Source organism: Felis catus, chromosome A2 (assembly GCF_018350175.1).
Source record: "Felis catus isolate Fca126 chromosome A2, F.catus_Fca126_mat1.0, whole genome shotgun sequence".
Taxonomy (NCBI): Eukaryota; Metazoa; Chordata; class Mammalia; order Carnivora; family Felidae; genus Felis; species Felis catus.
The window spans coordinates 122,381,799-122,403,683 of record NC_058369.1 but is presented as its reverse complement, the minus strand read 5'-3'; the positions used below and the strand labels follow the sequence as shown (position 1 = coordinate 122,403,683).

Here is a 21,885-nt window from a genome sequence, read left to right as displayed (position 1 = left end):
ATGAGTGATGGGTATTAAGGAGGGCACTTATTGTGATGAGCACTGGGTGTTGTATGTAAGTGAAAACAAATATTCAACGAATGGGCAAAAGAACGTGGAAAATAAAAAGAAAACTATACAGCTGAAATTAAAAAAATCAATTGAAGGCCGAAAGATTAAGCTGAAAACATCTTTTGGAAAATAGAACAAAATGGCAAGTTAGGAAATAAGAGAGAAAAGATAAGAAATTGGAGGTTCGAATCATAAGGTCTCATGTCTCGCTAATAGGACTTCTGGATAAGCACAAACAGAGAGAACAGAGGGGAGAATGAAACAAGATTTTCTAGAACTGAAGGATGTCTCTACTTGGAAAGCACCCATTCAGCAGCAATGAATCATTGACGATCCATACCAAGGCATAGTATCATGAAATCCAGAGGGTCAGAGACAAAGAAAAAAACCTGAAAAGGAGAAAATGGGAGGACAGATCATATAAGGGGTAAAAACTTAGACTAGCATCAGACTCCTCAACAACAAAACTGGAAAATAGAAAACAACTGAACAGACAAAAATCTTTTGAGATTTCAAAATCTTTGAAATTTATTTGCAAGCTACAATTCCAGGCTTTGCCAAACTATCACGTAAGTAAAATAGGGGTGTGTGTGTGTGTGTGTGTGTGTGTGTGTGTGTGTGTGTGTGTTTTAAGATAGAATAAACACATATTTATTCTGTATGGACATGCAAGGATTCACAAAATTTATGTCTTTTGTGCATTTCTTAAGAAATTGCTGGAGAATATGCTACACCAAAGGCAGTTAGCCAAGAAATAGGAAGGCGCTGGGTCCAGGACACCGTGGGGTCAACTAACGAGGAAGAGAGGGAACTCTTCAGGCAGATGGGGAAGGACAGTTCTAGAATGACAGCCAGAGAAGAGACATGATTTGTATGTGTAGATTATCTGAGGAGGCGGGTAGAATTGAGAGCAGTTTTAGGTTTTGCTGGAGAGTTTGGGAAGAACCATGGTAGGTATAGGAAAACTAAGTAAGCAACAAACAAGAAATAACTTCAGGGAAAAAATTAGTCCTATGGATTCCACTTCTGAAACATCTCTCAGCTGTTTCCCCTCCACTTCTCCTGGATTCCAAAATATTTTAAAATATTAAAAGTAATTTCAACTAAGCTTGTTGTAATCGTTTCACAATGTCTCCTTATATCAAACCATTATGTTGTACATCTGAAACGAATACAATGTTATGTGTCATGGCTCAATAAATTTTTAACTTAAAAAAAAAAAAAGGCTTGATGATGAACAAAACATGACACTTTTCAATTCCACGGGACATGCCCCTGGCCCTGCAGGACACTGAGAGTGAGTGCCTTACTTACCTCACCCTAGTCCCCGCTCAGCGCTGAAGCCAGGCTCCCTGCCCAACACAGGAGGGGAGGGTCAGACTCTGCGGGAGGCAGAGGTCCTATCTGGGGAAATTCTGCATGTATTTCTGCTGTGCGGAGGTTGAGTATTCCTGCTCTGGAAGAAGTGACAAATGTAGGTCTGAGAGTTGCAGAGGGGAAGGGAGGGACTGCCATGTGCTCCTTGAAACGGGACTGCAGCTGTTTAAGAGATATATGCCCTATCTGCCAGGGGTGCTGACACTCTTCCTTTCCTCCTCCATTCCTTTGGGGCTTTCTCCGTGGGCTTGTCTTTAAAATTCAGAAACTGTCAGGGCACCTGGGTGACTCAATCCGTTAAGGGTCTGACTTTTCTGTTCAGGTCATGATCTCATGGTTTGTGAGGTCGAGCCCTGCATTGGGCTCTGTGCTGACACTGCAGAGCTTGCTTGGGATTCTCTCTCTCTGTCTCTCTCTCTCTCTCTCTCTCTCTCTCTCTCTCTCTCTCTCTCTGTCTGCCTCTCCCCTGCTTGCTCTCTCTCTCAAAATAAATAAAAATAAGCTTTAAAAAATAAAATAAAATTCAGAAACTCTTAGAATGATTAAATAATACAATAAATTAATTAGCTGAGTCTTTGAGGACCCTGTGCCCCACCTGTCCACTCCAGGTGATAAGGGTCCTTCTCTCTGCTTATCCAAATCCTCTGTGGACTCCAGTCCCAGTTCACCCCTTCTTCCCCTTCCGGGAAGCCCCTGAAACCCCTTCCTGGACAGCAACATGCAAAAGAACGAAACTGGACCAGTTTCTTACACCATACACAAAAATACATTCAAAATGGATGAAAGACCTAAATGTAAGACAGCAAACCATCAAAATCCTCGAGGAGAACACAGGCAGTAACCTCTCTGACATTGGCTGTAGCAACTGGGATCTCTCCTTCTATGTATTCCATAAGCACACACTTGAGAACCACCTACTATATGACAGGCTGGGTTGCAGAGACACAAGGATTGATTTTTTTTTTTTATTCTACTTGAGGAACTCAGAAATAATACCAGCACATAATTAAAGTAAAACTGTACTTGAAGGTTAGAAAGAAGTCAGCAAGCTCTGCTTCACCTTCTCCAAGCTCAGCATCACCTCTGGGTTTCCATCACCCTTAATCCTTTTGGGTAGTTCATCTAGTATTTAGCTCCATTTAAAAAAAAATACAGGCGTACATGGTATTTTTTGATATTTCAGTTTGGGGCATTAGCTCCTGACTTCCTGCCATGGTAAATAAAGACGTAAATCTCCTATCTCTCCCCTGCTTCCTTTCCTTCCATCCTCCCAATAATGTCATTTTCCAATTTTTCATTGCATTAAAGTACCACTGAGCCCAGGTGTGCATTATAACTGCATTCTTTTTGTCTGACCCTTTTTTTTTTTCTGGAGTTCACAACTGCCTTTTTTTATTTGCCTGATGTCTAGTATCTATTGTTAATTGTGAATTCTAAGTGTTCAATATCTCTGCCACTCACCTGTCAATGGTAGTTTCCGGTCAAACACCTCAGGTCCATTTTCTCTCCATTTTCTTTTTAGAACCTGGATGTGTTGTTTGCAGGGCCTGATACTCAACTGTCCTGTGAGGGCACTCCTCATTTTCTTGCGGACACGTGCCTTCACTGGACTTCCTATGTTCAAGGCCTCATTTCTGGAATCTTCTTTCTTTCTCTTCCTGGGCTTGCTCCCTTGTTTCGGTGGTGTGCATCCTCCAATAATTTCCTGACAGTGGGGGCATAGGAAGTAAGAAATTAAAACACTAATCTTGATTTACTGAGTTTGGGGCACCTCTTAGATCGTGCACCCCAGGCGAGCACTTCACTCTCCTTGCCCTAGTTCTGGCCCTGGTGAGCATCAGCATTGTTTCTTCCACCCTGCCAGGGCCTGAACTGTGGGGCATAATCACTGCACAAAGGCACAGCATGAGAAACACTGCTCAGATGAAGGTGGGCTATATCCCAGGGCAGTCCTGCACACCCAGAGTGCTTCCAGAAAAGACCGGGCAGGATCCTGACTTTGCTGGCTCCCTCTGCTTCCCGGGAGCAGCCTCAGGAAGAGTGGAATGGCTCTGTTGCCCTTGCCGTGCGCCGGGAAACTTCTACGAAGGGCAAAATGTCATCTGTGAAACCTTCTCTTTCGGAAAACCGATCCAAACAGTCCCTTGACACAGAACCCTTCAATTTTCTGAGGGAGTAAATCGAATGCCTGTTCATTGCTTGAATAGCTAATGCTCATTATGGTTCACACTAGTTTTAGGGATGTTTGCGATGCAGTAGGGCTAAATGTTGCATAATAGCTGATAATCACTTATCGTGTGCCAGATGTGATGCTGGGGCTTTGGATGCCTGATCTCCACGCACTTTCATGCCACCTCATGAGATAGATGTCCTTGTCACCCGCATTGTGCAGATAAGGAAACTGATATCCAAAGAGGTCAGGTGACTGGCTGGAGTTCCCACAGCTGAAGAGGAGGAAGCTGGAACTGGCACCCCGTCATCCTGCCCCCCATGCTTGGAAACACCCTGTAATTCTGACTCTACCAGCAGAAATGTCAGAGGCCAGTCCGGAGCCAGGAAGCCAGGGTCTCAGGATGGAGTCACTACATGAGTCTGGGCAAACACACCCACCCACCTGCTGTCTCTGGGCCTCCATTTCCTCCTCTGAGCAGAGGGTTCAGCAGCTGTGCTGGCTCCTCTGGCCCTGATACGCAGGGATCCCGTGACTGGACTACCATGTGCCCAGAAGACACAAGTCCTATCGGTATTTGCTCTGAGAATGCCATGGAGGAGAGTGACCTGCAGGTCAGTAGGTCAGGGGTTCAGCTCCAAATTCTGAAGGGAAAGACAATGACAGGGTTCAGGGCTGGGGTCTTGTTAGCCACCCTGTCATCTTCTTCAGGACCTCCTGGTCAGGGAGCTATCCTAAGTCCCAGGCATTGCTTTCCCCTTGTCCATGGATCGCCTAGCTCAGCAGGGGTAGAGGCAGTGGGTGTGAGGGCGAGCAGATCTTGGGGGGGTGGCTGAGGTGGGCTCAGACAGAGCAGGCTCAACCAGAGGCCCCTGGGGTGGCCGGACCAGGAGAGGATAGCGCTCCAAGAATCTCCCAGGTGTTCAGGAGAAAGGAGCCCTTGGGAAATGCTGGAGGTGTGCCTTGATCTAAGGCAGGAAGGAAAGGAGAGGAGAAGAGAGACCACCGAGGTCCCCACCAGCCAGTGGCAAGGGGTGATGGAGAGGAGTGGTTCAGGGAGCTATAAGGCCCAGCAAAGCCTCTTACAGGGAAGCAGGGCCCATCTGCAGAGCTCAGACCCACCAATGGTCAGGCACAGCAGCTCTGAGGTGCTAGGAGCCAAGCAGGTAACCAAGAGGAAGAATTAGCCCTCCCTGCCCGCCACCCCCCCCCCCCAGGAAATGGAGTGGGGACCATGTCTTCCGGAGCCCAAGGGAACCTCGGAAGCTGTGGGAAGCCACAGTTGGGGCTGAGCTGCCAGAGACATCAGGGTCTGGTGACTAGTGCTTCTTCCTAGGACGCTTCCTGCCTCCCTGTGGCCAGGTGCAAGGTCAGTAACAGACTGGAGCCCTGCCCTTGACCCACTGTCTGGGCCATGTGGTTTCTACATCCATCCTGCTTTTCCTGTGTGCGTTGGGGGTGAGGGCACGACGCAGATGGGCAGCGCTGACTCTAAGTGGCCTCTGCTGGGTGGACGGAAGAGGACGTTGAGCCTAACTGTTCTAATGAGCCATTAGAACATCTCACTCTCCACATCTCACTGTGATGCCACTACCCTTTCCCACCATGGGAACACACAGTGGCCACCAGGTCCCACACTACACTGGAAATCAAGAGGCCTGCACTCTATCACCAGCTCTTCATTGCCTGGCTGGGAGACCAGGCGTGGACAGCAAATAGGGGGCTGCAGACAATCATCTCAGTGGGTCTTGGTGCATCAAAAGCCGTGACTCTGTGGGGCTCCTTGGTGAGTCTGTATAGAGACTGGAGTAGCCCTCTGCCATAAGCAAGGTCAAGGGGGCTTATCAGGATCACTCCTCCATGCCCCCAGCTCTGGGGGATCCCGTGACTTCCCATACTCGTTACAGTGGGACAGCACCCTTCCCCCTCGGTTGCCCTTGGTTCAGAAACACTTGCACCTCACACAAGATCTCAGGACACCAGTCACCAGGCAATGTGACAGATTCAGAGAAGTGACTGGCCCTGTAGAAATGGACCAGGTCAGGAACACACCTTAGACTAGCTCCCTTAGATCTATAACCTCCTGAGCACGGCAAGGTCCCAGCTCCTCCGCCTGTCTCCCTTTTCCCTCCTTCCTGGCCCCCTCCTTCCAGAACGTCTTGGTCCCCAATTACTCAGAGCTGCGGGAGGCCTGCCAGGGAAGAAATGAAGAGCTACACATCAGCTATTCTATATTTACCACCTGACGGCTGAGGAGGATCTATCTTCTGCACAATTAAATGAAAAGAGTTTTAATATCGGCAGGCAAAGGACTCAAGCATCAATGGAGAATTAGGTTAGAGCCAGCAATTGGATTAGCGCCCAGCTGCAAGTGAAATGAGGTCTCGGACACGGGAGGGTTATCCTTCTCCTGGTGACAAGCCCTTCCTTGGGGGGGCGGGGCAAGAAGGCTGGGTTCCTGGGACTGGTCCCGACCCCCAACCCACGGGACCAAAGATCAGGAGGGGCAGCCTTTCCCAGAATGCCCTGTGAAGAGGAAGCCCCCAGCCAGGTGTGGTAGATGAGGGGCAGCTAGGGTCCCCACAGCCAGTCAGCCACCATGCCCCCTCCTGAGGATTAGCCCCACTTCATCCACTCCCTCTCCTGCCATCAGGCACTCCTTGCCTAGTTCAAGTCCACATTTCCCTTCCCTGGAGCTGCTGCAGCCACCGCACTATCTCTTCTCTCTCCTTCCAGTCCAGCCAGTAAACACACACAAATCACTCTGCCCTGAGCCAGCTTCCCTCCCTCGTGTCCCCAGGTGGTGGTTGTTAAGGGCACAGCAAAGACTCCAGTCAAATCATGGTCCCCTCCCCTTTTTACTTTCCCAGCTTCACACTGAGTCACTTTCCTTATACTTATCAAATGTGAAATGCATGACTGCACCCTAGTTTTGCCAGGTGTTCATTTGGTGGCAAATTCCAGCACAGCCTAGGGATATCACGTTGTTTCTGGCCACTGCCTACCTTGGCGTGTCCACCACTGCAACCCTGACAAAGCAGCCCAAGTCTTGGCTGGAAATTAAGGCCGGTCCTTCCCATTGGCTCCCTGGAGGTGGGCATCATGGCTCCAGCTCCAAACAGGACCCCAGAGACATGCCGTCCAGCCCAGTCCCGTTTGTGCAGGTCTCCAGAAGGAAAGACTCCGCGGCCAGCTGGGTCTCTTCCGGCCGCCTTGCCCCTTTCTCACTAACAGCAAGTTCTTCCTTCCTCTTTCCTAAAGTCTCTCTGGGAAGAGTCCAAGTGTGCTGGCATTATTTCAAGGGAAGACAGAAATCGGCCGGTGATTACCAGAGAATACCAGTCATTCTCCCCCAAGCTCCTCAGTCTCAACAGCCCTGAGCATGAATTGGGGGGGGGGGGGTTGTCTCAGCTTGTTATCCCCACCACAGGATATAAAACTGAGTCCTCAGGAAGTAAAGTGGCCAGGGGAGAATTAGATATGGCATAAGACTGTCCCGAGAGTCCCTGACCTCCAAGTGCGTGAAAAGTACGCAAGCTTGCTGCCCACCGGGCGGCTCCACGGCCAGGTCTGTGCAGAACTGGGGGTTAGGGGGTCAAGAACAGCACCTGGTTTTCTCCTACATTCTTAAGGCAATTACAACTCACCGCTGTGAACTGGTTTCCTGTCTGATCCCTACGAACAACACCAGCTTCTCCAGCTGCCCCAGCTTTGACCCCGATCCATGGGAAAATAATCCAGGAGTATGACCTGAAGGTGTATGTGCCTCTTGCGTGGCAGAGCCTCTGGACAACAGGACCTCCATGGGAACGGAAAGTACCCTTGCTTAAGACAAAGGTAGCGCCATATTCAAATAGCTTCCCACCCGCATTGGGTTGCTGGGGCTGTCGTGAGAAGTACCACAGGCCAGGTAGCTTAAGTAGCAGAAATGATTTCCCCACCGCTCTGGAAGCTGGAAGTCGAAGATCCAGGTGTGACTAGGGCTGGTTTCCTCTCAGGCCTCTCACCTCGGCCTGCAGCGGTGTGTTTTCACCACCTCAGCCCTCAGCCGTCAGGACTCCCTGAGTGCTCTCCTAGGAGGCCTCCTCCCAGCTGCATCCGCCCTCACCTTCTGGGCTCTAATCTCCCACAACCCTTTCCCCGACTGCCCAGAGAGACTGAGCTCCCCTGGGCCCAGCTGGCAGCCCTTCCCCTCAGCCTGGGGCTCCCGCAGGAGAGCGGGCATCCCCCCCGGGCCCTGCACAGGCCATGTGCTGGGAAGAACTTGGCCCAGTCTGAGAGGCCGGAGGCGGCAGGCGGGATGAGAAGGGTCTCGTGATGAGGCTGGGGAAGCGCCAGGCTGCCCCGGCTCTGAAGTGCTGTTTGGGATCTGGAAGCAGAAAGAGGCCTTCGGGGCCTCTCGCTGGACCTACTTGTGCTCCCCAACCCCTCCCCTGGCCCAGGCTCCCTCAGTGGGAGAGGACAGCTAACAGATGTTCCAGATGTTCCAGATGTTCCCAAGGGCTCTCCAGCCTCCAAGTCCAGAAGAAGGCCAAAGGGCAGCCTTGCAATTTCCTGGCAGAGGAACCAGAGCTAACCACGGGGGCCGGCGGTTCTGTCCTGTTTCCGTGTGCCTCATCACACTTCCATTTTCTGTCCATCTGTCTCTTTATTGCCCTACTAGTCTGCCCCTCTGTCCACTGGTCTCACAGCTGCACAAGGCTCTGTAACGGGGAGGAAGTATCTAAATCAGGGACTGTTCAGGTATTTGTGCTTTTTTGACTGATGTTTTTGTTTGTTTTCATTAGTATATCCTCAGTGCCTGGAACAGTACTTGGTACGTATTAGAACATACATTCAACAGAGATTTTTGAATAAAGGAGTGACAAGGATGAGCAAACCTGGTCTCAGACACCTGGTTTGCTGTGTGGAGCAGACAAGTGGTGGCCAGAGGAAGTCCCTTCTATAAACACGGTTACACAAGAAGCATGTGTGGGGCCTTAGGAGCACTGGCCACGAAGACAGGGAGGGTCAGAGGCAGGAAACTTGACTTCTAAAGCCTGGGTCCAGAGGTCAGAAAAACAGAGATGGAGAAAGACCAATGGAAAGCACACAGTGGTAGTGAGTCCCCCATCACTTGAAGCATGCTGCCCAGAAGTAACCAGAAGTCCAGGATGCTGCCCGGATGTAACACACCTAAGGCCCTGAGAGAGCAGGTATTCTCAGACTGGGACCCGGGCAGGCCTCTCGCCTTCTCTGGACCTCAGCGTCCTTCTCTACAGTATGGCAAGAAGAGGTGCAATCTTGAACGTCATGACAGCTCTTCCAGCCTTGAAGATCAGTATTCTTGAGCCTTGGGAGAGTCTGCCCCAAAAGAGTGAGGAGGGGAGGAGAGAGGGCAGTGCAGAGCCCCGGTGGAGGCATGCAAAGGCCTCAGTGAGAATTGGCTTTGCCCTGACTCCCGCACCTCTAGCCAGCCCTAACAGGCCCTCAACCCTGAGTGTGGTGGCCCCAGGAGCGCTGGAGGAATCAATAAAGGCCCATCAGGGTCAGGGGTCATGGCATCCTCCAGGGAAACCCAGACTAGAGGCAGCACGTCCAAAGAACACATGTCTGCCAGTGGGAGGGCCTTGGACTGGGCCCCAGTCCCTGCCCAGACTCTGATTCTCTGTGTAACCGTGAGCAAGTCACTCTCCCTGAGTCCCAATGTCCTAACATGCAAAGGACAAGTCTGGGCTTTGCCACGATGGGGGCAGGAAGGAGGGAAGATGAAGCAGACAGGGTCCCAGCCTGCAGGAGCTCCCCGTGTGACTGAAAAGCAGGACGTGACGCACAGGAAAAGATAAATATGGCAAAATCTGTCAAATGGGCCTACTAATCTCTGCCCTGCCTTTCTGCCTCTATGTGAAGAGCAAAAAATAAAAACCTGTATCTGCAGGTCACTTTTCAGTCCTGGAGTCCCCCCTAGTTCATCATGTCATTTGATCTCCAAGTTGACCCACCCACCTTGAGAAAGCAGGCTGGAAGGAGTTAAGTGATCCCCCCGCACCCCCCCTCCCCACCAGCCCTCACTCTGGGAGCAGTTCTCTGCCGGCTCTTCTATCCCTCCGCACCACTCTCCTTTCCTGCGGGTGCCCGCAGCCTCTGGTGCTTCCCTCTCACACTCCTGTCATCGGTGCCTATTCCCTTGTCACCCTCTCCCGCCCCTCCCCTCAACAGGCTGCAAGCTCCAGCAGGGCAGGGGGGCGTCTCTGTTCACATCTGTATGTACCGTGCCTAGCACAAGGCCTGGCACCCAGGAGGCCGTGCTGGAGCCAGGCCCCAAATCAGATCTGGATCCTGCCTCAGGAGAGGCCTAGAGCAAAGTGGGAACATCACAGAATGAGTTCTTTAATGACTTTGGCTTCAAAGAATCAGAGATGGAAGCTCGAGGGAAGTCATGGGAGAAATCAGAATTCTGGACCTCTTTACGCCTATTTTAATTCTCTTTCAGTTCATTTCTACAAACATTTTTCTAAGGCCTACTCTGTGTTAGGCACTGTTGAACAAACTAAACAAAACACCCCACCCTCGTGGAGCTTACATTCTAATGGAGAGAGAATAGTGATACACAAGAGAGATAAATCAGACTGTATTTTGGTAGTAGGTGCCATAGAGAAGACAGTAAAGTGAGGAGGAAGTGGCAGAAGACATGCTGGGCACGTTGGCTGGAATTGCAGAGTGCCATTTGGGCTGAGGGAAAGGAGTGGCCCTGCGGGTATCTGAGGAGAAACTGCTCCAGGCAGAGGGGATGAGAAGTGCAAAGGCCCTGGGGCAGGAACAGCAAGGAGGCCAGCATAGTAAGAGCCAAGTGAATGAAGGAAAGAATAAAAGGAGAGGACTCCAAAGAGGCAGAACATGGAAGGAAGGCTTCGTAGCCCTGTGTGGGCCGTCATAAGGGTGTTGGCATTTGACTTTGAAGACATGGAGAGCTACTGGAGGGGTTGGCAAATAATAGGGCTTATTTTGAACCACAGGGTTTTGGGGGTGTGGAGGTATGAATAGCCACCCTATTCTCTGAATCCAGCCCTAGCTAAGTCTGACTAACTCCAGACTCATGCTCATTCTGGAACCCCAGAGGGACCTGTTAGCTCTGGCAGCAGAGGCCTGGGGCCAGAGCTTGGGTCAGGGCAGAAGAAGGGAAGCCAGAGGCCCAAGGGACAGCCTCAGTGGGGCTCCAAGCAGCTCTGCGAAGGAGTGTGGCTCCCACAGGAGAATTCACCCTCCAGGGCATGAGGCATGTGGCATCTGCCTGCTGTGGACTGAGTAAGCAAAGGAGAAAGGAGAAAAGAAAGCTTGGGCTGGGCTGTGGTACAAGACCCAGGATTGCTCCACAGGCTCAGTAGAAGTCACGTCCAGCCTCTCCTCAGTCTGTCTCCTCCCCAAGCCCCCAGCAAGCCTCCCAGGAGCCACCCTGTCACAGGAGTAATAACCTGCTTCCAGTTAAACGCACAGAATCCCTTAGGCCCTAGGGGAAGCAGCCTCAGAGGAACTCGGCTGGAGCCACCACTTGGGATACAGGAGGGGGGAGGAGGTGACCACCACGGAGGTGGAGTGCAAGGCTCAGGGTGCATTCTGATCACTGCCTACCCGCGTCCCAGAGGAAGTGCTGCAATCCTGAGTGGAGAGGGTCATTCAGACATGGATTTGAACCCGCTTAGCATGAACTGCATGACTTTGAGCAGCAGATGAAGCTATCTGAGCCTCAGTTTTCTCATCTGTGGAATGGAGACGATATGCTACTTACTTCACAAGGCTTAAAAGATACTGCACGGAAAGTGCTTTGCAGAGAGCCTGGCACATTGTGAGCCTGTATTACCCAGCGGTCTGTTTTATCTCTGACCAATCAGAAAATAAGGTAGCTTCTCTCCCTGCAAGCCCCACCCCCAGCCAGGCTGGCTCAGCGGTAGGGGGAGCAGGGGGACTCTGGGCTCAGCCAGAGGGGAGATCCGGGGCTGGCTGCAGCTGATGCAGAAACCTGAATAGGACACAAAACCTACAGGACTGTTTCTCGAACTTGTTTTTACGTCACCCCCAGTGAGAAATGCATTTTTCATTGTGATTCAGCATAAACATGCCTATATATGGAAAATAAGTTTCACGAAACGTACTTACCCCCACTGGGTGTGATGTACTGTATTTTTTATTCTCTTGCATTTCATTAAAAATATTAAACGGTGGGGGCTGCCCGAGTGGCTCAGTCAGTTAAGGGTCTGACTCTTGATTTCAGCTCCGGTAACGATCTCATGGTTCATGAGTTTGAGCCCCACATCTGGCTCTGAGCTGACAGTGCGGATCCTGCTTGGGATTCTCTCTCTCCCTCCCTCTCTCTGCCCCTCCCCCACTCAAACGCTCGCTCTCTCTCAACATAAATTTTAAAATATATATATATATATATATATATATATATATATATATATATATATATTAAATGCTGATCACAAACACAAAAAAAGATTAAGGGGCTGGTGTGAAGCAGTTGGGCTCGTGACCAGACCAGCCTGGTTCAGGGCTGTGGGTGCTAGTGGTGAGCGTGTCCACAGCCATGTGACTGTCCTCATTAGGTCCCCGCAGGGCCACCAAGAGGCCTGGCCAACAGACCCAAGAGGCAGCCCCTCCTGTCAAGGAGGGCTCCTGCGCCCAGCAGAGCCGCCTGCAAGGGACCGGGTTGGGGGGTGAGGCGGGTCGGAGGGCTTCTTCCGGGTGTTCCTTGCACCAAATACAAATGCTAAAAACCAGATGATCAAACCTCCTACGGGCCCTGTTCCTACTTGGCCCACAGCGCGCCCCTCTCCCTGCCTCGGAGTCCCGGCCCTGGAGTCCCAACAGCTCTGCTAGTTAGGACCTTCAAGGCCCGAAGCTCCTTACCCCACCTTTGGGAGGCCAGGCGGATCTAGCGCCAGTTCGACCGGGACGGTACCTACCTGGCGGGCTGCTGTGGGGATGCAGCAAACCGAAGCACAGAATGAACGGCACTGTGCCCGACACTTCGTAGGTGCATGACGAATAACAAATACGCAAGGCTGCCTTCCTCTCTCTGCGGCCTCTCTGCCCAGCCTCCGCCCCGCCACCCTCCCCCGAAGTCCCAGCTCCTTGCAGAGCCTCCTCCAGAGGCGCTTCCGGGCGCTTGGCTTTGTGAACAGGTCTTGCGGCGGCGGCAGCAGCCTTAATTTTAGCTCTGGGCTGGGTAATTTCCCGTGATTACGGGCCCTGTCAGCGAGGCAAACTCTGCAGCTGCTGAAAAGCCAGCAGGCCTCGCCGGAGCAGGGCTGGAGCACATGCCCGCACGCACGCCTACGCATCAGGGGGCCCGGTGCTCGCGTGCGCGTGCACGCACGCACGCGCACGCCCACTGTTCTTCCAGGACGGGGACCCGGGGGACCTCAGCCAGGCCGCACGCGAACTGTGTGCGCCCCGCCCCCACCTCCGTGGATTCCTACAGGAGGGGGTTTACACAGCACACGTGCACACACGCCACCTCTCCTGCAATGGATGACAGGCGTGGCATTAAGGACAGGAAGACAGCGATAGGGAAAGTTGTAGGGCACGGACTCTCACCTACCCCATTCTTCCAGAATCTTCCTTGTGTTCCTTGCCTGTGGTGCCCGAGGGAGGAGCACCTGAAAAGGAGATGTCCCATCTTTTCTATTTTATGACCTCCTAAGGACTCTGTGTGTATGTTCTTGTGTGTGTGTGAGTGTAAATGAGTGTGTAAGTGTGTGGGTGGGTGTGTATGAGGCAGGCCAGTCATCTTTATTGGATGTCTGCTATGAATCTCGACCTTGACTCTGGTGCCCAGAATGCAGCAGTGAATGAGACAAAATGCAAATAACATACAATCGATCTCGATTACTTGCAGATTCAGTATGTGTGAGTTTGCCTGCCAGGTAACCTTATTTGTAGCCCAAAGTCAATACCCACCTGTTGTCAGTCATTCTCGGATGTACACAGAACAGTGAAGAACTTGAGCGGCCCGGTGCACCTGTTCCCAGGTGAGGTCCAACAGGGTGACACTCTGCCTTCTCTTTTCAGCTCACACAAGATAAACAAGTGTCTTTTTCATGTTCTGTCTAGTGGCATGTTTTTCACATGTTTGCACTTTTGGTTGGTGACCTTGCTATTTGAAATGACCCTCAAGCGTCATGCAAAAGTGCTGTCTAGTGTCCCTCGGTGCAAGAGGGCAGTGGCATGCCTTACAGAGAAAATATGTGTGCTAAACAAGCTCCTTCCAGTCCTGGGTTCTAGTGCTGCTGGCCATGAGTTCAATGTTAATGAGTCAATGATGTATGTTAAATAAGGTGCCTACAAACAGAAACACACAGAAAGCAAGGCTACATAGTGATCAGTTGACAAAAATGTTATGAACAGAGGCTTGCAGGAGCCCCACCCTGCATATCTCCTGGGAGCAGTGTTCTGTATTTGCTAATTCGGTGTTCCCGGTGACTCTACAGGACATAACTACTGCAAATAATGAGAACCAATTGCAATTACTGCTAAGTGGCATGAAGAAAATAAAACAAGGACATGCAATATGACAGTGAATGATGTCACTAGATGGTCAGGACAGGCCTCTCTGAGGAAGTGACATTGACGCTGAATAGGGACCAAGTGGAGGGCAGCAGCCATGGGAGACGCAGGGGCAAGTGTCCCAAGTGACAGTTGTGCGGAGAGAAGCACAGTCCCAGGGGTTCTGGGGACCGTGAGAAGGCGGGCGTGGCCAGAGCGAGGGGGGAGCACAGCTGGGGAGCAGTGCTGGCCCAGGCCAGGCTGTGGAAAGGAACTTCCTTATCACTTTGGGAAGCAGGGGGGGTGCCAGGATGCGCTTCATCCCTACCGTGGGAGCCCTGTCCTGTAAGGACCAACAGAGTAACAGCGAGGGGCCGTGGCAAGGCAAGTGGTTCTGAGGCTTCAGAAGCTTCCGGTGGAGATTCGGGCATTACTCCTGGGATCCAGGTGAGAATGGGCAGAGGCAGACGCGGTTGACATTCACAGAACTGGAGAGCAGCAGTGGGAGCCATCTGCCACCCTGCCGGGTGGGGGATGCCTGCACACCCACGTGGGGCTGTCGGGGAGGCAGCCGGGCCAGGGGTCTGCACTTGGGTGGGAGCCCAGGCATGTGCAGCTCGTGTATGCCCTACAGGAAGTTCTTCCCACCGAGGCTGTGCCAGGGCCTCGGCGAGGCTCCCTTTAAAGGGATTGCACCGGACCCTGCTAACCATCCCTCACCCCTTCCTCCGGGACACTTCCCGTGCTCCAGCAACGCGGAACTAAACCCAGAGAGACCTCTACATACGCAGCACTATTGTCCTTTTGAAAGATCTTATTTTGATCAAGCAAGTCGCGTGCCCTGGGTCTCCCCACCTTCATGTCAGCGGCTCCTCCTCCCAGGATCTTCCCCCTCCTCAAGTCCTTCTCATCCTGTGGGGGTCCAACATCCCACCGCTTCTCCCAGGAGGACTTCTCTGATTGCTCTGACCCCCAACCGACCTCTGACATTTGAACCCCCACAGCCCTGCTGGCCTGAGTCCCACAGGCCTGTTCTCAGCACACACTCAGGCCCCTGAAAGCAGAGCTTAGGTCTCCAGACCCACCCCTCCGTTCCGCTCGATCCCCAGGGCACAGCCCTGGTGGGAGAGTGTGCGGAAGATCAGAATACTAAGGCTGGGGTCAGGATCAAGATCAAGACTTCTGCAGGGCCCAGGTGGAAGGCTTTGGTTAGGACTCCAGGTGGGCCCAGTTTGGACTGAGGAAGGGGCTGCAGAAAGGATCTGGGCTGTGGACAGTCAGGGCTTGGCCTGGGGGACGAGGCCAGGACTCCGAGTCAGGTCTGCCTGTTCTAAGCCAGATGGTGAGCCAGACCTGTGCTCCCGTGGCCGTCCACCCCCCCACCCCCACCCCCCAGAGTCTTGGCCTCTGAGTTGAGAGGCTGAGCAGGCCTTCGGCCTTCCCAGAGGCTGCCCAGGGGCTGTTTGCTTCCACCTGACTCCACAGGCCACGGGAGGCCCGAGGGGCCCTGCCTGGAGGAGATCTGCCGGGTGGGAGCCCAGAGCTGCTCCGTGTCAGCACCACGCCCAGCCACAGCGATGCCACCGCTGCCAGCCTTTCCCAGCCCCGTCACCATGGGAATGTACACAGGCCTGCACTGCTTATGCAATCCTTATAAGGCAGGGAAACGGCTGCCCGTCAGTCCCACCAGCCTGACCTGCTCCAGGGGACGCCCGCAGGGAAGGTTCGTGATCTTGGGGTGCATCATCACACCTGTCACCCCCCCCCAGTCTGCCACATGTGCACACACACACAGCACACTGACTCTAGAAGGGAGGGAGGACAGGGAGGAAAGAGAAAAGCGGCTGTGGGGGCTGGGCAGAGGGGACTAGAGAAGAATTCTGACAGATGCAGGCAGCTGGCCATCCGGACACAAGTGAAAGTTCCACCACTTCGGCCCCGGGACCCAGATGTCCAGTGTCATAGAGACAGGCCAGCTACCCGATGCACCATCCCATCACTTCCCACAGCTGGAGCCCCGAAGAGAGAAGGAAAGGCAGAGAGAGATGGAAACAGAGAGAAACAGACCGATAAGGACAGAGAGAGAGAGATAGGGAGAGGGAGAGCCAGAGAGATAGAGAGAGAGAGGAGGTGGGAAGAGGGGAGAAGGCACAGAGACACAGAGCGGGAGAGCTCAGGAAGAGAAGTAGCCACACAAGAGATTCACACAGAAGGCAGAGACAGAGCAGACTCTCAAAAAAAAAAAAAAAAAAAAGTCCAAACATGACCTGCAGTTTGTGATTTCTTGGTTTCCAGAGTCTGACTCTACCTCTGCAGGCAGTTTTGTTCCTAATGGTTCCAGGACCTGGGCACCCTGCTGTCCCAGAGTTGGGAGGGTGAGATCCACCACAGGACCACCCAGCTGGACACACCAGGCTTCCAGAGGGTGGGAGCAAGTGCCTGGATCTTTCGGTGTCCCCCTGCCACCTGCCTGGGGGCCTCTGCACCTGCAACCTCGTCTTGGATCTCTGTCCAACTGGTCCCCTGCTCCCCACTCAGCGTCACCCTACCCCTACCTGGGCCCCCTCTGTACTCACAGGCTTTATGCTGGGGGACCCCAATGCCCGAGCTACAGAGCCCTTCCTGTCGTTCCCTCCAGGGTCCTTCTCCAGACTCCCAGCAGCGTGGCCCTTCCATTCCCGGGGGACCCATTCCACGGGGAGAAACCACACCAGCAGCCACACTCATCCCCTCCAGTGCGCCCACCTGGCCTGCCGGATCTCTTCCTCAACACCCCCTGCACACTGCCACCTCTCCCGCTGGCCCCCTGGTCACCAGCACAGGCCCTTGTCTGCAAATACGGTGACGTCTGAGCAAAGCCCCACCTGAATAAGCTCAACTTTGCCTTCTCTCTGCCTGGTAGTGCCCCCCAGGGAAAGTGGTGTCACTCCAAACTCCCAATCTCGGACTGGAGCTGGGCCATCAACACCGCTTGACAAGTTCATGTATTTCTTACCAACCGGCTGTCCCCACTCCTGCCACTGCTATTTCCAACCTTCTTTGTTCTCCTCAAGACCCCCACCCCCTTCCTCTCCCATCCCCCAGCAGACCCGGTGAATGTCACAGCCAGCAGACACCCCTTTCCCTGGCCAAGCCGCCCCTGCCCGGGTTCTGGACCCAGAACCTTCTCATTCCTTCTCAGTGACGAGGCTCCGTGACCTGCTGACATTCCCCACCCCCCTCCTCCCTGACTCCCGAGCCATCCAGGACCTCCTTTCAACAAAACAAAACGCATGACTTGAACCCCACACTATGCTCCCACTCCCAGACCAGCCTCAGGAAAGGATACGTCTCCACAGCCTGCCCCTACTTTCTCAGGTCTCACTTGCTTTCCGGCAGTGGAGAGTCCCTCTCCTGCCACATCTGCTCTGGGAGCCGCACTGCAGATCCAGACCTGCTTCTTCTCATACCGCCTGCCACCCTCTCTTCCTCGCACCCCTCTCTGTCTGGCCCCAGGACCCCCCGCTCAGCCACTTTGCTTTCCTCCCACCTCTCCACCACTCCTCCACCCCTCGGGGCTCCATCTGTTCCGAGCCCCTGCCTGGCCCACCCCCGGCCCCCACCCCTCCATGGCGTCACTGCTCCTCCAACAGGTCTCGAACCCCACGGCCAGCCCGGCTCCCTTCTCAGCCCCAGCCTGCTCCTTGGCACCCAAGCGCATGTCTCATGGGCACCCCAAACCTAGCCCACACTGAGCCCCTACTCTTCCCGCTGAAATGTGCTCCTCTCCACCGCTGCCCATTCCAGAGTCTTCCCAGAAACCTCCCTTCTCCTCATGACACACGTTCATCCATCATTCAGTGAAACAGCTTTTGAATCTGCCCTAATCTTTCCTACCGTCGCCCCATCCCAGCCTCCATTTTCACTCTCCCTGCTTCCAGCTGAAGTATCTGCCTGCAATTCAGTCTTCACAGACAAGCCAGAGGGATCGTTTTTAAAAAGTCTTGCCCTATATCACATACTTCCAACAGCTCTTGGGATAAAGCCTCCTTAACATGGCTTTCCTGACTCTGAGTGATCTGGGTGCTGCCCACCTCCTCCTTATCTCAAGCCCTTTCATCACTATAATCCTGCCGCAGTATACTTTCTGCTTCACCCCCTAAATGCGACACTCCTTCCTACCTCAGGGCCTTTGCACAGGCTGTTTCATTTACCTTGGATTGTTGTCCACTTCTTCATCTGGCCAACTCCTACCCATGGTTTTAATCTCAGCTTAGGTGTCACTTGCCCAGGAAGCCCCCCCCCTTTTTTTTAACACCCCCAGACTAGATTTGGTCCTCCAGGTATTTGTTCTTCTGGTCCTCTCTCTCTCCCGGTATGCCTGCCACCATTATCATGCAATTGTTTGAGTGGCATGATTGCCTCCCAGCACTGGACATCTGTCGTGTCCGTGGCCAGCCAGCATATTCTGAACGCCCTTCCTATGTCTGAGGAGCCGGCCACGATCTGCGGGCCCTCCCCAAAGGCAGAAGTCAGAACTGGCTCTCCCAGCCTCCCCACCATGCAGGTAGTGGGCAGGGTCAGGACCAAGGCTGCGGCCTCAGGTTTAGAGGAGAGCAATCAGAGGAAACCAGTGCTGGGTTGAATGGAGTTTTCAGCAAGCGTGGTACTGGAGGCGTTTGGCTTTTCAGGACAGCCGCATAGTGTGTCTGGCATTCTGTCCCCAGTAGCACTGGTGTGAGCATCTGTGTCTGCTACCGAAAGAGGTGCAGTGGGGAACTCGTCACAGTGATCCCCCGGTGTGGGCTGGGCACCGCCACTGGCTGCTGTCCGGGGCACAGGTGGCTCCCCAATGTCCCTGACTACATTGTGTTTCTGTTTCACTCAGCCTGAGGGGTCCTGCTGTTTGTGGTAGGGAGTCCTGAGTCGTATCCTCTCTAACCAGCCCTGAAACCTCCTGAGGAGGAACATTCTGGAGTTATTTGCCCCTGTTTTCTAGGCTCTAGCAAGGTGCCTGCTGCCTAAGTGAGTACTTCAGAAACACCTACCAAGTGAATGAATGGGCAGCCAAGAGCCCCAACAGAAACGCGCAGGAACATTCCTGGGGAAAACATACCCCGAATCTGATGCCCACCCTCCTGTCCTGTCAGACCCTTCCTTCAAGCATTGCTCCCCAAGCTGAAATCAGCCACATTCTTGCTTCCTGCTCAGCAGATAGTGGTACTTAGTCTAAGGTCTATACAACCAACCCGAGTCCCCTCCCCCAGGAAGCCTTCCCTGACTGCCCCTGCCCTCATCCACACTCTGTCCTCTGAGCTCATACATCCTCGAGAGTCTGAGTCTCACATGCCTGTTCTTACATCCAGGTTAGAGTTCACCCCTGGAGATCACCCCCAACATTCATGAGGGCTTTCTGGTGACAAGGAACGGGTCCCTCATTTTTGTCCTTGCCTCTGCCTCACAGTGTAAGCAAACACAGGCTGACCACAACAGGAGAAAAGTCAAAGTTCCCCCTTCCCTTTAGGAAATTCCTTTCAGGGCCTCAGGAGCAGCTCACTGGAATGAAGACCAGTGTGGGTGAGGGCAGTGTTTGATGGCAATCCCTGCCTTCCCACCCTGCACAAAACCAGGGCCCCGGGGTAACCTCCTTCTGGTCTGAACCCTGCAGAGAGACTCCAATGAGCACCGGCTCTCCTGTCTGTCTAGCACTCCCTCTTCTGATCAGCTTCGTCCTCCTCAAAACTGGAGCCCTCCCTATGCTGGCCAGACCAGAAGCACCTTCTTCCACCAGCCCCATAGGCTCACTGTGCCCCAGACCAGGTCCTGGCTGTCCTGCGCCCTGTTCCAGAGTGAGGTCCTCAGACAGGCAGCCCCGTCAGCCCAGCCAGGGTTCTCGGCTGCAGTTTTTCTGCCACCTGGTGGCCAAGTTAAGCATTGTTCTTCTCAGCTCCCCTCATTCAATGTCCCTTCTGAGCCCTCAAAAATCACCTAATGACCCTCTCCTTCCTGCTGCAGATGCGGATCCTGAGCCCTGAGAAGGGAAGGGTGTGCCAGTCAAGGAACCAGACCCAGGAACCATCACCATAGTCCCAGTCCAGGGATCCCCCTGGTGGCAGAGACGAGAAAAGTGGCAGGAATTTGAGGTTCCGGTTTCAACTGGAGGGAACAAGGACTAGATTTCCAGCCATGCATGAAGCCTCTAGAAAAGGGATGGAAATTCAGAGAACTGGCTTGGGAGCCACTTGCACCAACAGAAGGTTTGCCAAATAATTATTGGTTAAACAAAGAATAATCAGATAGGCTTTACAAATTGTGTGGCCGAAACGTGTGACAAATACTCTGTAGCAACTATCCATCGGCTCGTTTGTAAGTAACCTTATTAAGAGGTATTCATTCACATGTCATAAATTTCACCCTTTTCAAGTGTCCAGTTCAGTGGCTTCAGTCACAGAGGGTGAGACTGTCACCACTAGCGAATTCTACACATGTCATCACCCGTGAAAAAACCCCTTGGCCACCAGCAAGCAGTCAGTATCCACATTCCCCTCCCCCAGCCCCCGGAAACCTCTAACCTCCTCTCCGTCTCTACAGATTAGTCTATTCTGGGCATCTCGCATAAATGAACCCCACAACATGGGGCCTTTTGTGACTGGCTTCTTTCACTTAGCACAATGTTTTAGGGTTCATCCATGTAGCATGTGTCGGTTCTTCATTCCTTTTTATCATAGAATACGCCATTTCGTTTACTCATTCAACCAAGCGATGGCCATTTGGGATTCCATCTTTTGGCGATTAGGCATAACGGGGTTCTGAGTATTTGCATACAAGTTTTTGTATAAATGTAGGCTTTCCATTTTCTTGCCTACATACCTTGGAGTGAATTCGCTGGGTCGTATGGCAACTGGACATTGGACTTCTTTTTAAGCTTATTTATTTTGAGAGAGAGGGAGAGTGTGAGGGGCAGAGAGAGAGAGAGAGAATCCCAAGCCGGCACCCACTGTCAATGCAGAGCCCGACACAGGGCTCAGTCTCACAAACCAAGAGATCACAACCTCAGCCGAGGTCAAGTCTGACACTTAACTGACTGAACCACCCAGGCGCTCCTCAACATTGGACTCTTTGAGGAGCTATCAGACTTCCCACCAAAGCAACTGTACCATTTTTCACTCCCACCAGCAATGTATAAGAATTCCAATCTCTCCATGTCCTCGCTAACACTTGTTGTTGGCTATTGTTTTCAGTTTAGCCGTCCTATTGGGTGGGAAATAGTATCTCAGTGTGGTTTTGATTTACAGTTTCCCAATGAGTAGTGACATTCGGCATCTTTTTATGTGCTCACTGGCCATTTTTATATAGTATATGTTCATTTTAAGCATACAAAATACAAATTGATAAATATGGTATGATCTCAAGATGGTTCAGAAGTGCAGAGGGGGAAAAAAGTCTTTCGGGAAACATACCACAACATCAATAGTGACTATCTTTGAGTAATGAGATTATGGCTGATTTTTATTTTCTTTTTTAATCCCGTCTACATCTCTCAATGTCCTGCAACGAGGATGAACCACTTTTACGATCTGAGACTAAAGGAAGGAAGGCATGACAGGGCTCTTGGATTGGGATTCCATCTTGACATTCGTCTGACCACAAAGGCACTGGGTAGTTGTGTATCATGGCCAACAGCGTGACCTTGGATGTCACCTGGCTGAGTCTCCTTTCACTGGAACCCTCATGACTTGAGGGAAGCAGGCATGCATCAGAGGAGGAATGGCAGGGGATATTGA

At 52.6% G+C, this 21,885-nt stretch overlaps 1 protein-coding gene across 1 annotated transcript in view; it reads right to left on the bottom strand.

Moving 5' to 3' along the window:
* Window positions 1-3,133, bottom strand: part of ADCYAP1R1 (ADCYAP receptor type I) — a 100,703-nt gene extending 97,570 nt beyond the window's left edge. Inside the window, exon 1 of the mRNA XM_045052559.1 lies at window positions 2,890-3,133. The gene's annotated coding sequence lies outside the window, so the exon portion shown is untranslated. The remainder of the gene's footprint in view (window positions 1-2,889) is intronic.
* Window positions 3,134-21,885: the final 18,752 nt, after the last annotated feature.